The sequence below is a fragment of the Salminus brasiliensis genome, chromosome 24 (assembly GCF_030463535.1).
Source record: "Salminus brasiliensis chromosome 24, fSalBra1.hap2, whole genome shotgun sequence".
Lineage (NCBI taxonomy): Eukaryota > Metazoa > Chordata > Actinopteri > Characiformes > Bryconidae > Salminus > Salminus brasiliensis.
In genome coordinates, this window is record NC_132901.1 from 6,002,843 (window position 1) to 6,018,517 (window position 15,675).

At 40.2% G+C, this 15,675-nt stretch overlaps 4 non-coding genes across 4 annotated transcripts; 3 read left to right on the forward strand and 1 right to left on the reverse strand.

The window, feature by feature from the left end:
• Window positions 1-61: 61 nt before the first annotated feature.
• Window positions 62-168, forward strand: LOC140547262 (U6 spliceosomal RNA). The gene has a single exon (XR_011978441.1). It is a non-coding gene; the product is annotated as a U6 spliceosomal RNA (small nuclear RNA).
• Window positions 169-1,657: 1,489 nt separating this feature from the next.
• Window positions 1,658-1,764, forward strand: LOC140547270 (U6 spliceosomal RNA). Its single transcript, XR_011978449.1, has one exon. It is a non-coding gene; the product is annotated as a U6 spliceosomal RNA (small nuclear RNA).
• Window positions 1,765-3,256: 1,492 nt separating this feature from the next.
• LOC140547274 (U6 spliceosomal RNA) lies at window positions 3,257-3,363 on the forward strand. Its single transcript, XR_011978453.1, has one exon. It is a non-coding gene; the product is annotated as a U6 spliceosomal RNA (small nuclear RNA).
• Window positions 3,364-9,173: 5,810 nt separating this feature from the next.
• LOC140547263 (U6 spliceosomal RNA) lies at window positions 9,174-9,280 on the reverse strand. Its single transcript, XR_011978442.1, has one exon. It is a non-coding gene; the product is annotated as a U6 spliceosomal RNA (small nuclear RNA).
• Between the last annotated feature and the right edge of the window lie 6,395 nt (window positions 9,281-15,675).

The following is a 15,675-nucleotide window of genomic DNA, read 5'->3' on the forward strand; positions in this document are numbered from 1 at the left end:
ATGATCTAGAAAAAAAGCAACTGGCCCAGGTATATATGCCAGACGTTTGGGCTCCCAGTTCGTGCTTGCTACGGCAGCACATATACTAAAATTGGAACGATACAGAGAAGATTAGCATGGCCCCTGCGCAAGGATGACACGCAAAATCGTGAAGCGTCCAATCTTTTCCTCCTGGCATCAATAACGATCAAAAAATCTTTCTAGCAATCTTCCATTATGTATTTTCGGTTGGCTAAGCTGAAGTTCATATACGTCACCACTAAGCGGCGCTCTAACATAGTACATGTTGCGTGCTCCGCTTTACCTACATCATTTTTCATAATAAAGGGCTTCAGAAGAGTGTAGTAATGCTTCAACACAGAGAAATTTGAAAGCAGGATATTCAGGACTGTCAGCGTGGACTTACACTTTGAGAGAAGTCACTTTAAAAAGACTAAAAGGTGAAAGAACACTCCATCGCTATAATAACCAGTATCGCGCTACAGCGGCAGGTCTGACAACATTAGGCCGACCGAGGGTGCTGCGAAGACGGTTAAAAGCATATATCGTTGACGGCTGCAGAAGTTACAAAAACAATGTTTTTAGGAACTCTGGGCGATTGCTGCGAACTGACGCGCAGGTAAATGTTGTGAGCAAAACGATTTATTATAAAATCAAAGCTACATTTTTCTTTTTTTTCACCTGGTTGTTGTTCGAATCTTTCGTACCGTACTGTTCTCCCTACCTGATCGCTGGCTGCTACTTATTCATGCTCTTTACACTCTGTTTACGTACGAGATGCTGTTTACAAAACCAGACTGATCTGCGTTAGCATACGCTCCTGTACTCCCTGTTTTACTCTTCCTTTCGGTGCATTTACATTTACCACATTTAGTAGACGCTCTTATCCAAGGGCAACTTGGAAACGTGCTTTGCTATTTACCCTGGAATAACCGTAGCGAGTTTGAAATGACTAAAAATTCATATATACTTCTAACCACAGATATTGTAAAACACAAGTCATTGCAATATTGTATGTCCTACCTATTCTGCACCAAAACCTTAGCCCATCTGTGTTTCGTTTTAATGTACAAAGCTGTATTAGTATAATGGAAATAAAATTTAATGTATGTTACTTGTCTGAACAAAATCTTGAATTTCTAATATGATTAACTTGTATTGGAAGTTAAGCCACGCAATGTAACCAAGGTTCAGACATCCATATAATAATGATAATAATAATAACAAGCCAAAGAACCCAGCTAAAGAACAGTTACACGTTCATTTTTGAGTGGCTTCACATACTCCTTTAGGGGGTTTTGGGAAATTCTGGAAAATTAGGGAAGATTCAAGAACTAGAAATGAATGTATTTGTCCTTATGAAGCTTTTGAGAACCTCACCCCTTGTTGAGGTGTCCAGGGTCCACAAACTGCATATCTCCCAGAATACACCTTAAGAGGTCGTATTCAAGAAATGAAAGAAAGACCTTAAAACTATTAAAGGAAGATATTAAAACTAATACCATTTACTTAGAATTTCGGAAATAACTGCATAATGGTTTTATATGCAGTTTGGGGCCCTTTTGAGGTAAGAAGGTGGGATTGTGTGCACTAACCATGATCTAGAAAAAAAGCAACTGGCCCAGGTATATATGCCAGACGTTTGGGCTCCCAGTTCGTGTTTGCTACGGCAGCACATATACTAAAATTGGAACGATACAGAGAAGATTAGCATGGCCCCTGCGCAAGGATGACACGCAAAATCGTGAAGCGTCCAATCTTTTCCTCCTGGCATCAATAACGATCAAAAAATCTTTCTAGCAATCTTCCATTATGTATTTTCGGTTGGCTGAGCTGAAGTTCATATCCGTCACCACTAAGCGGCGCTCTAACACAGCACATGTTGCGTGCTCCGCTTTACCTACATCATTTTTCATTATAAAGGGCTTCAGAAGAGTGTAGTAATGCTTCAACACAGAGAAATTTAAAAGCAGGATATTCAGGACTGTCAGCGTGGACTTACATTTTGAGAGAAGTCACTTTAAAAAGACTAAAAGGTAAAAGAACACTCCATCGCTATAATAACTGGTATCGCGCTACAACGGCAGGTCTGACAACACTAGACCGACCGAGGGTGCTGTGAAGACGTTTAAAAGCAAATATCGGTAGCGGCTGCAGAAGTTACAAAAACAATGTGTTTAGGAACTCTGGGCGATTGCTGCGAACTGACGCGCAGTTAAATGTTGTGAGCAAAACGATTTATTATCAAATTAAAGCTACATTTTTTTTTTTCACCTGGTTGTTGTTCGAATCTTTCGTACCGTACTGTTCTCCCTACCTGACCGCTGGCTGCTACTTATTCATGCTCTTTACACTCTGTTTACGTACGAGATGCTGTTTACAAACCCAGACTGATCTGCGTTAGCATACGCCCCTGTACTCCCTGTTTTACTCTTCCTTTCGGTGCATTTACATTTACCACATTTAGTAGACGCTCTTATCCAAGGGCAACTTGGAAAAGTGCTTTGCTATTTACTCTGGAATAACCTTAGCGAGTTTGAAATGACTACAAATTCATATATACTTCTAACCACAGATATTGTAAAACACAAGTCATTGCAATATTGTATGTCCTACCTATTCTGCACCAAAACCTTAGCCCATCTGTGTTTCGTTTTAATGTACAAAGCTGTATTAGTATAATGGAAATAAAATTTAATTGAGTTGTATGTTACTTGTCTGAACAAAATCTTGAATTTCTAATATGATTAACTTGTATTGGAAGTTAAACCACGCAATGTAACCAAGGTTCAGGCGTCCATATAATAATGATAATAATAATAACAAGCCAAAGAACCCAGCTAAAGAACAGTTACACGTTCATTTGTGAGTGGCTTCACATACTCCTTTAGGGGGTTTTGGGAAATTCTGGAAAATTAGGGAAGATTCAAGAACTAGAAATGAATGTATTTGTCCTTATGAAGCTTTTGAGAACCTCACCCCTTGTTGAGGTGTCCAGGGTCCACAAACTGCATATCTCCCAGAATACACCTTAAGAGGTCGTATTCAAGAAATGAAAGAAAGACCTTAAAACTATTAAAGGAAGACATTAAAACTAATACCATTTACTTAGAATTTCGGAAATAACTGCATAATGGTTTTATATGCAGTTTGGGGCCCTTTTGAGGTAAGAAGGTGGGATTGTGTGCACTAACCATGATCTAGAAAAAAAGCAACTGGCCCAGGTATATATGCCAGACGTTTGGGCTCCCAGTTCGTGCTTGCTACGGCAGCACATATACTAAAATTGGAACGATACAGAGAAGATTAGCATGGCCCCTGCGCAAGGATGACACGCAAAATCGTGAAGCGTCCATCTCTTCCTCCTGGTACCAATAACGATCAAAAAATGCCCAAAACATCTTTCTAGCAATCTTCCATTATGTATTTTCTGTTGGCTGATCTGAAGTTCATATACGTCACCACTAAGCACTCTAGTATCGAGCTACAGCGGCAGGTCTGACAACACTAGTTCGACCGAGGTTGCTGCGAATGCGGTTTGAAGCAAATATCGGTCGTGGCTGCAGAAGTTACAGCAACAATGTGTTTAGTAACTCTGGGCACTTGCTGTGAACTGACTCGCAGTTAAATGTTGTGAGCAAAACGATTTATTATAAAATTAAAGCAACAATTTTAACTACAGTGCCAGTGCCATCTACAGTTACAGATTCAGAGTGACTTACAAAAGTGCTAGTTTGAATAGACAAAAAATTCAAAGATACCTCTAAGCTTAAACAAGTCAATAAGGAGACCATAATACTCTACTCTTCGCCCAAGTACTCTTGAAGGAGGTAGGTCTTCAGTCTGCATTTGTCTGTGTTGTGCGAGGCACTGTCATTTAAATTGGCAAGAAGCCACATTGACAGTAGCAGGGAATGGGCAAGGATTAATTTGTATTGTACAGTGAATGATTGCTGTAACATGTGTCTTTTTCTTGCCGTGGAAAAGGACATGAAGAGCCTGGAAGAGAGTGATGAGGCCCGGTGTCGACAGAACCCAACATGCTAGCAATGTGCAAGCTCTATGGCCAGCCAAAAAGACTGGAATTTGGCCAGAGTTACTACAAGTGCAAAAGTGTTTGTGCCAATGCTGCTGGCAAAGTGTGTCTGACTGGCTAGCAGAGCAGAAGAGGTGGGCAGGCCGGGACGCCACAAAGAACATGCACAGGTCCACCAAGCGGCACAACAAAAGAAGGAAAGAGGAGGAGAAAGACAACAAGAAGATGGGAATCTCTGTCAAGTCAAGAAAATGGCCTGGTTGTTGTGAAATGCCAGTTTTGTGTCCAGCTACAATGAAAGGCCAATGGCCACAGACGCTACATGGGAATGCCATTTTGCTCTATTTTTCCAAGAGCAAGAATGCACATCTGTGGCTTTCTGAACAACAGGAAGCAAAGAAGCCTGGAAAGCCAGTCAAAAGCAACAGTGTTGTTAAGAAGAGACTCTGAAGAAAACATCTTTCATGGACACTACCTTAAAATAAGCCTCCAAGCCTCTTTGCACTGAACAAAATTACATATATCATTAAAAGAAATCATTATTTATGCTTCCTTTCAATATGTGTAAATATGTTTACACCTGTATTTTTGTGTGATTTACCAATAACATGGTTTCTTCAAAATACTGTGGCTTTTAATTATGGTATTATAATAATGACAATAATTTCTCAGACAAAGCATTCTAACTAATTTAATTTAAAACTAAAATATTGAATTAATAATCAAATAATTAGAAAACTAACAAATACACAAAGTAATACACCGCCGTGTTCTCCTTACAGTTTTGTTGACCAGAGCAACTATTCCCATGGCTCCTCAATCATGAACATTTCAACATCTCTGGATTACTAGTCATTCACACCTGTTTTCCATCCCTGTCTATGTATATATACCAGTACCGTTAATCTTCCACTTGTGAAGTATTGCCAACTCCCAATAGTTTTCTTTTTGACTGTAGTGTTTTCAACCCCTGCATTGTCTTTCATTTTCTGATTTATGGTTTTGCCCTTATTGGATTTGGTTATCTGTTTCTTTGTCTCTCTGGTTTTGACTGTTGGATTGTTTATAGTTGCCCATGTCTACCCTGTTACCTCGATTAATTGCTTAATTCTCCTCTGTCGTACTACCTCTGTACACACTTACACGTTGGCTTAGCAAGTGTAATTCTCGTACACTATATACCCCAGCTCTCAGGTGAACCAAATCAAAACATACAATGAACGTAAATGGAACACATGTGAACCAAACAGAAAACATGGTGTCGTAAGAGGGTTGTCAACATAAACATAAACTCAACATGGTGAGTGACGTGAACGCAGAGGCGGCCAGTTGGGCCCCCCAAAGGGGACGCCCCGGTCGCGGCCAGGAACCTGAGAACTTAAACCGTCCACCCGGTACGACAAGGCAGGCCGCGAAGCCCGCTGACGTGAGAGGCCCCCACAGGCTTCCTGGGGCGCCCACGAGGCCTGGGGGCCAGCTTATCCGGGCAGCGTTCGTGAAATTCCTGGACCAGGAATCCAGGAGATACTGCAGTTGGCCCCCACAGCGTCGGGAGTCCAGCACTCACCAAACCGTATAAGCGGGTGTCCCCTTAACTTCCACCGACCACCGGCCCCTCAACTTCCTCGTCCAGGGGCCCAGACACCACAGAATTCAACTGGGAAACATGGAAAACAGGATGGATAGGTGAATGTGGGGGTAAGCGCACTTTAACAGAAACATTGTTTATGTGTTTGATAACCTCAAAAGGACCCATGTACTTAGCTGCCAGCTTCTGAGAAGGGAACACCGTACGGAGGTCTCGTGTAGACCCAGTGCGTATGACGGGGTCTCCCCACGCTTCTGATCGGTTTGCGTCTTATATCGCCGCAGGAAGGTCTGGATGTGCTGATGGGTCTTGGTCCAGATGGCTTCACTGCAGCGCATCCACACATCGACTGCTGGCACTCGGGTCTCCGCAAGGGCCAAGGGGCCAACGGGGGCTGATAGCCTAAAACACACTGATAAGGGATTAGGCCAGTGGTCGCGCACCTCAGCGAGTTCTGGGCCATCTCGGCCCAAATCAGATACCGTGACCAGTCTCTGGGGTAGTCGTGACAGTAGAGTCGCAGAAACTTACCCAGCTCCTGGTTAGTGCACCGTCGGCAATGCAGAGAACGGAATACACCAATATGTCGTCCAGAAAGACCACCACGAATCGTCCGAGGTAGTCTTTCAGGACGTCATTGATGAATGACTGGAAGATGGAGGGGACGTTAGCTAATCCGTATGGCATTACGCGGTATTGATAATGCCCCCTGGTGGTCATAAAGGCCGTCTTCCTCTCATCCCCCTTACTGATCCGCACGAGATTATAAGCGCTACGCAAATACAGTTTATAAAAAACCCGGGCCCCCCACAACTGTTCGAGGGCGGACGGGACCAACAGCATAGGATATGGATAACGCTTGGTTATGGCATTAAGCGGGAGGAGTGGGAGGGGAGAAGTTGGTTATCAGACTGGATGTGTGGCACCAGATGCAAAGGTTTGCAGCAGGAGTCACCACAGACAGTCATCAGCTATACGGCCACTTAATTGGAAAGCTCTCTGCATGCATCTTGGCGTAGGATGAAGCAGATGTGGCTTGTCTCCGGGATTCGGTAGCAGGGCATTGTGGGTCTGATGGAGGAACAGCCTAACAGTAGGCTAAATGCAAAAGACACAATGTTTGCACCATGGTCCTGGAGGAACCATGCAAACACAGTGCAAGCAGAACACAAGTGCAACACAGAACAAGTGCATACAGACAGTACAACACAACACAGTGCAGACTAGAACGTTTAAATAAATAAGACAGAGACTGAGACAGTAGTGGGAAGTAGGGTTGTGCCATAAAATGTGCATACAGTGTTAAAAAAACTGCAGAGTGCAGCACAGGTTAGTGTGGTACTCTAGCAGCTATTTTGAAATAATAGGTATAAAATAATAGGTCTGTGCAAAAACCGTGCAAACTGTATAGTATGTTTCCTTGGGTTTACAGGTACTTCTGGAAACGCAGAGACTTTCCAGGCGTACCTAATCGAAGGATTGGTGAGGTGGAATGAGGACGGTGCAGCAGTGGACCAAGCTGGGCAGCTACCTGCGGCACAGCCTCAACCAGCTCAGCCAGCGGCTGCTTGGCTGCAGCCTGTTTGAGAACTACACAAAGCCTGGACAGTACACAGATAACTGTTATTGGTTGAAGTGTAATACTGTTGTTTACCAGGCTTAAACGCAAATCTACTTTTCAGCAGTTTGTTTAATTACTATTTTTACTGGGTTGTAAGGGAACTGATCGGTGTGGAGTACCTCTACCACCAGCAGTGTAAGGAGTTGAGGGAGGACATAGGTTGTGGCCCTGACTTTCCAGATGGCACCCCAGACAACAACGTGGAGTGGGATGATGGAATTTGGTATTTGGAAAGGTGGGGTACAGTGTGACAGAGGAAACCGATCCCATCGTTGCACCTCTGACCCCCCAAAGCCTGCTCTCTACCCACACTGTGGCAAGGGCAAAAGAAGCAGCTCCTCCAATGCCCAAAGACACTTCCAAAGACCGGATCCTTTCCTTCCCAGCAACGTCAGGGATGGGTGATGATGTCCATGTCACAACAAGCATGGTTAAAAACAAAGTTATCAAGACATTAGAATTAATAATGATAATAATAATTAAAAAAAAAAATACATAAAAAAAAAACTTTCAATACGCGCGTTATCCGATATCTAGGGTCCAACAAGCAGGCATCTGACAAACGTTTTTGTATGACAGCTGGTTTGTATACTTCTGGTCAAACACTGCACATATTTCGCTTAATGTTCGATGTCTAGGTGGTGTCCTTTTCTAATAGTTAAAAATCTCACTTTCAGGACGGATTGGACAGATGATGACATGATGACATGATCACATAGCTCTTGCCTGACAGCAGGTCCGTAAACTCAGCCGCGGGTTTCAGTGCTGCGTTCTAGGACAGCAATTACACAATTTTCTGTCTGGTGCCCCATCTTGTAACACAGTCCTGCACAGAATATTGCCCATTTGTGTACATATTGCTGAGCCCGTCAACCCCATTTTAAACATATTGTGTGTGATCTAATATACTTGATGCGTTGTAGATTAGTGCTGCTGGATACGTGGTGATTATTTCTACAGAAATGAATCCAGACATTGGCTTTAGGACCCATTGTCTGGTTGGAAGAGAAAAAAATTCGAGATTTTATGTAACTATTATTTTATTTACACTGCTCAAAAAAATAAAGGGAACACTCAAATAACACATCCTAGATCTGAATGAATGAACTATTCTCATTGAATACTTTGTTCTGTACAAAGTTAAATGTGCTGACAACAAAAATCACACAAACATCATCAATGGAAATCAAATTTATTAACCAGTGGAGGCCTGGATTTGGAGTCACACACAAAATTAAAGTGGAAAAGCACACTACAGGCTGATTTAACTTTGATGTAATGTCCTTAAAACAAGTCAAAATGAGGCTCAGTATTGTGTGTGGCCTCCACGTGCTTGTATGACCTCCCTACAACGCTCCTGATGTGATGTAAACTAGTGTAAATGCAAAACTTTAATTAGCTTCGTTTTTTTCCATTCCACCTTAACTGGAGCAGACACATTTAAGGTGGAACAAAAGATTCGAACAAATTCCTGGTGAATAAAAAGATAAAAAAGTAAAAAATGTATAATAGATTGGTTTTATCACAACATTTAACTGCGTGTCAGTTCACAACAAGCGCCCAGAGTACCTAAACACATGGTTCCTGCAGCCGCGACCAATATTTGCTTCTAACCGTCGATGGTTTAGTCTTTTTAAAGTGACTTCTCTCAAAGTTTGGGTCTACATTGACAGTCCTGAAGCTCCTACTTATTTTTATGTTTCCCTGTTTTGACGCATTACTAGACTCTTCTCGCCCTTTATAATGAAGAATTATGTAGGTAAAGAGGAGCACGCAACATGTGCTGTGTTAAAGCGCCACTTAGTGGTTAACTATTTGAACTTCGTATATGACGTATACGAACTTCAGCTCAGCCAACAGAAAATACATAATTGAAGATTGCTAGAAAGATTTTTTGGGCATTTTTTGATCGTTATTGATGCCAGAAGGAAAAGATTGGACGCTTCACGATTTTGCGTGTCATCCTTGCGCAGGGGCCATGCTAATCTTCTCTGTATCGTTCCAATTTTAGTATATGTGCTGCCGTAGCAAGCACGAACTGGAAGCCCAAACGTCTGGCATATATACCCGGGTTAGTCGCTCTTTTTCTAGATCATGGTAAGTGCAAAAAAGCTCATATAATTACATCACATGGGCTCCAAACTACATAAAGAACCATTATATTGCCATTATCAATATTTAAAAAAATACGTTTTTTAATTTAAGGTCTTTCATAAATTCAAACACAACCTCTTGAGGTGTATGCTGGGAGATATGCAGAATTGGCGGGCCCTCGACGGCCTGGATTGGTCCTCCGTGTGGTGACGAAACCAGTTCCTTTCTCATTCCTTGCATACCATCCCCCACGGCAATGTCAACGCTTTCTCCCCCACCGCAGCATTGCAGAGACCAAAGGGCAAGACTACTCATAAGCCATTCTCTCAGATCTACAAAAAAATAAAAAACCGTGGGGTATACACCGATTCCGGGCAGCACAAATAGAAAACACTTCCGTGTAGTCAGGAAGTTGTTATACCACTGTATACCGCAAGGGGAGTAGTTGAAGCAGCTCATTCCTACAAGTTAATGCAAACACTCACAAGAAAACACTTGCTTACAACAGAAAAGTAGTCTCAAACAAATTGAAACCATTTATCTTAGTTTGAGGTAATACAACTTGTGTTCCAAGTGTAAAAAAAAACAGCCCTGGATGTTTCTTGATGAGAGATGAAGAATATTTAGTGCAGAAAGGGAGAAAATGGTAGTTTACAAATTCTTCCAAAGATATCCCAAAAAAAAGTCTATTTTAATCATACTAAAAACTCTAGCCTTTTGTTAAAGACTTTCGTAAAAAACACAAAATCAAAATGTAACTGTGAGGAAAAAATACAAAAATGACAAGAAATTAAAGTGAAGGTTAGTATTCTTACACTTAATGGGAACACAGAATTCCAGAGATTTAGACTTGCATCAATTTACATCAAGCAGTTTTTAATGGCACACTTTTTTGGCATAAAAGGGCTAATATTTTATACTGACATTCATTTGAAACATAAAAAAATAATTCAGCATTTTTCAGCATATTCACTCTTTGAACCAGTTTTATAAAATTTTTCTCTTTTTGGGCATGAAAGGGTTAACAAGATCATTTTACACTTAAAAAATTTATATATATATATATATATATATATATATATATATATATATTTATATATATATATGTGTGTGTGTGTGTGTGTGTGTGTGTGTGTAGAAAATCCATCATTTTAGACAACATTTTAGCGCATTGTTAAACCCCTTTTTTAATGTTAAAGGTTAAAGAATACAATATTTCCATAAAAATAAAAAGTTTAATTTTAGATGTTTATCCAAGGTACAATTATGTTATTACTTTTTGTGGCTTTAAAGGTAAACAATCATATATATATATATATGAATATGATTCCCCAGAGTTGTAATGTATGTGTTGTAAGGAACGTGAAAGAATATTTAAAAAGTTTTATGTTTATACAAACAGTTAAATCCGATTACAGATTGATTAAGATTTATTTCATTAATTTTAAAAAAGAAATTATCATTGCCGTTACTGTATTTTAAATGTTATAAATAAAGTAATTAATATATAAAAGCAGGGTGTGCAAAATGAATGCATTGAATACGGTATGTTTGGTTAATCTATATGTTAAAATTAGAAACATCAGGCTTGTTTCTGTGAATCGCTGTCCTTTCTCAGACAGAAACGGCTACTTTCCCACCCGGCCTGTAACAGCTTTGACCAATCAGGCGAGACATTGCTGAAACAATTGAACAATTTAGTGAAGCACGTCTTCTCGTGGCCAATCAGAGGAGCCGGAGAGAGAGTAAAATGGAGAACGAATATTCACGATTGAGTTCACGGCCAATCAGTCGTGGCTGCGGTGGAACAAGTCCGCAAAACTCTTCTTCCAGTGACCAACAGGAAGTGAGAGGTGCTGGGCAAAGTAAAAAAAAAATGCTGCTATAGGGCACGGAAAACGTTTTAAAGCATAATTATAATTTATTTACTTGATTTAATCAATCTCTCTCTCTCTCTCTCTCTCTCTCTATATATATATATATATATATATATAGAGAGAGAGAGAGATTAAATCAAGTAAATAACGACATTTCGATTTCAATGTCGCAGACAAATTGCTATAGATACAAACCATGTACTGAAAAAAAAAATAATAAAATAAAATTATATATATATATATATATATATATATATATATATATATATATATTTCAGTACATGGTTTGTATCTATAGCAATTTGTCTGCGACATTGAAATCGCTTGAAATGTCGTTTGGTGTAAGGCTGACATTAGTGAGGTATTAGTGATATCAATGAAGGAGTGTGTTTGATCTCATCGCTTGTAAACACACTTTCCTGGAGCCCAATTACCAGCGCGCTCCACCCGCAGAGCGGCCCTGCACGGTCTGTTGTATTCCACAGTGCTCAGTGGCGGCGCTGCAGTCTACCGAGGAATAGGATTGGCGGATTGGATTTACCCATACAAACACATATCGTGAATGCGTATTACAGCTAGTGATAGAAATGTCTGGAATCAGCATTGTACTTTTTGCATATGTAAACTTGGACATTTTACTAGTCCGAGTTACCCGAAGTCAGAACTTCTCTAGTGGAGAGGTTCTGGGGTGTTTAATCTTCTCTTGAAAAAAGACTGATTTACTTTACCTGCTGCTCCAGGTAATGTTCACATTAACCATCAGGATAGCTGTGATACATTTGCTTACTGACAGTCAAGAACAGCACAGCGTTTAATCATTAAACATTCCTCCCCAATACATCTGCTACAGATTTTCTTTGGATGTAGCAGAATTATTGGAGGGGCTAATGTGTATTAGGCATAATGATGGTCATATGTAAATGTGTAATTTAGAATGGGCTATTTTTGCAGTTTAGTTTCAGTATATGAATTGTATGGACTATGATCATGGAGTGAACATGTACAGTAGATGCAACTCCTTTAGCCTATTTTCATCATTTGATGGTTTTGGCCTGGCTTGGTGGTAGGTAGAGTAAGCTGGCCTCAGCTGGGTGCTAAAGGGACACATGGATGCCAAATGATCTATCTGTTCCTTCAGACATTAGCGGAATGAGTGATGAGAGCGCAGCAAGGTTAAAGGGAAGACAGATGACCGCTGACACCCTGAACCACCAGCCTGCATTTAGATGTGGGTTAATGAGGAAAAGGTCTGTGTTCCCCCAGACAGAGCATTATTTATTTAACACGCTTACACACACAGGCTGTGCTGTTACTAATTCAGTAGTCACCCTTTTGCTCGTGTCTCTTCCTCCTGTCCGGAAGCGATGCCGTAAGTGCTAAGATTTCGCTTGCCGTTACTGACCCCTCCTGGCAACAATCAGGTCGCAGAGAACAGTGCAACGAAGATGTGCAAAGGAAACGAGGGAGGAGCTTACTCCCTACAGATCGGTCAGTAATGTTTGGTGGTAACTATGGATGTATGGTGATAAGGTATCAGTATAGGTGAATAATTGGTTTCCAAAATATTAATCAAAATTGAGCAATATTTATTTAAATTTATTTGTAACCCTACAGAAATAAAAGCGGTTCTCTGTAATTTTCATTTAGGTACACTTAGCCCCAATTCCTGCCTTTTATAAAAGCTTTTTCTCTTGCATTCTTATGCCCTTAATGTCTGTGTGGTTTGATGCACATAAAACTTTATTATACAGAAGCTTCTCTGTGATTCGTTGCCCTCACTTTTGTTATCCTTTTGCAAGCAAAATTATTCTGCAGGCAGATGTTTTGCCCTGTTTGGAGAAAACACTTGAGCCAGTTAACCCACCCACTCACTAGGACTCCCTGCTTGCGACACTTACAAGATGAGGACAAGCCTCCTTCGATGCATGTGAAGTCAGCCACTTTTCGAACTGCCACCAATGCACCCAACACTGGATCCTCAGCTCTAATACATTAGCCAACAGACTCCTGTGCCTGCTAGTGTCACAATGGTGATGAGGTGAGAGAACACAGCAAATTGTGCTCTTTTGGGTTCCTGCTGATGACAGAATTCAAATTTGCAATCCCCAGGCCATAGTGTCTAACATGTGCCTAAGGTGATGGGGTACATTTATAATTAAGTATCGCCTTTTCGGGCTGGGGTAGTGATGCAGTTGATGTAGATAGTGCTTTGGTTTCAGGGATGCATCAATACGCTTTGGCTTAACACAAGAAAACTGTGTTCTCTTGCCACCTGAAAATGTGGTGATCAGAGAATAATGCGTCTTCTCATTAACCAAAGCTTTTTTTTTTTTTTTTTACATTTTAGCCTTCTAACATCTTTAACTATCAGGACTAATGCTTGTTTTTTCTTTTTTAAAAGCAACCCTGTTTGTTTTTTCCTTTCCTGCAGTTAACAGGATATCCACTGATATCCACTGATTAACTCTTATTGATACACATCAAGTTTAACAAGGTTCATCTTGGCAGTTATAGTCAGCAGTAATATTTTTTATTCCTAAACAACGGCAGCATATTGCTGTCAAGAAAACAAACAAAAAAGAAAAAAACAAAAAGTAGCAGCTACTCTTAATTAACTGTCTAGCTAAACTTGGTGCAGTGTAGCGAGCACTGACTTAGTGTTAAGTCATTGTACACTTGCATCCAGAACATAATTCATTCAGGCATGATGGATGGAAGGACATGGCTAATTGGGTCTGAAAGAGGCCAGTGAGCTGCAAAGGGTCATAGATGAGAAGGTTTCAGATGAGAGGCTCAGGCTGTGGGTCAGTGTCATGTTACTTCTACTACTGTTACAGGTGTGTGCTTTAAATAAGCTCTGCTTATCTTACACATGTATAGTATAACAAAATATATATAATATAATATTGTTTTTTTTATTTTATTCCCTTAAGGATATTATGCAAATCCAACTCACTGTTACTATTGGCTTGAATGTTTCTGGCAAATCAGTTTATCACCGTGAGTACCTTACCTTTACCCTCTGATACAATGATGTAAGCTATCAAAATATTCATTTAAATAATGGGAGGATTTGCTGAGAATTGATTTAGCTAACGTTGCTAAATGCTAACGTTGGCTACCTGTGGTGCTGTGATGCTGGCTGATATTCATTCATTCACAACTCTATTGTCAACAAAGCATTTCTGTCTACAGAACTGCTGCTTTCTGAATGTTTATTCTTTAAGTCCTCAGCAGTCCCAGAGATAATCAAACCAATTGTCTGGCACCAGCAATTATGCAACACTTAATATCTGGGATTCAAAACATTTTCTCTCCATTATGGCGGTTGATGTGAACATTACCTAAAACTGCTTGACCGTGTCTGCATGTTGTTGTTTTTTTTTGCTAATTACATATGTTGAATAAAAGTACACCACTGTGCATAATAAAGTGCTTAGTCAGTGCATATTGACTGATTTTAAGATAATTTCACTTACAAGGATATAACTCCACTTTGTCTGACCTCACTTGTGGTATGTCACCTTTCAACATGTGGTAGCCATTGAACAACAGTTCAAGGTTACACATGCCTGGCGTGTTTTGGAAGGAGTAAAGATTGCATATGGAGAACACATGGAAGGAACAGATACGTGTCTCAATTGCGTCTCCAACCAACTGCTAAAGTAATCGAATAGCAGTCTGTCTCCAATGCACCTCAAATGCATTTACAATAACTAAAAAGATTACATGTCTGTTTCCTATTTACCGTGAGCAAACACACTGTGAGCAAACACACTGTGAGCAAACATTCACTGAGTTTTACAAAAAGTATTGAAATTGTATACAGCACATTTAATGTAAAACCAAATAGAATAGAAATGCAGTTTATTTTTAGTTCAGGTTGAGTGGGGGGCGGGGGAGATAAGGTGACTAAGTGAGTTAAGAGGAGGTTTACGCTTCATCAGATGTTGACAGTGGTGTATTTAATGTGGGAGTGACACCTGACCTCAGTGTGTTTGTGTGAGTGAAACCGAGAAAGAAAAGAAGGGTGTCATCTTTAGCATCTCAGGCTCTTGTCTGCTCAGCTCCAGTGAATCAACAGTCTGAAGACGTGTGCTGTTTCTTCATAAGGTCTGTTTTTATCTTAATCCTTTAGGTACAAAGTTTAAAACTAATGGCATTTTCAAGAGTGATTTCTGGTATCAAGTTCTGGAGATGTATATATTCTGGAGATTTTATTTTGGTAAAATATATATGTCAGATAATAAGTCAGAAATAAGTTTGTGGTTTTAAATAATGTATAATGCATATGTATATGAGTGCTGAAGGGAGCATTTGTGTGCATGTGGAGCACATATTAGGCAGGTTGTTCAGATCCTTGTCAAAACTTTTGTTGTGTGATGCACATTATAATCTAGAATATGTTCTCAGAGAAGCATTGCTTCTTGGAGGCTTTGGAAAGTTATATGTGTAATCA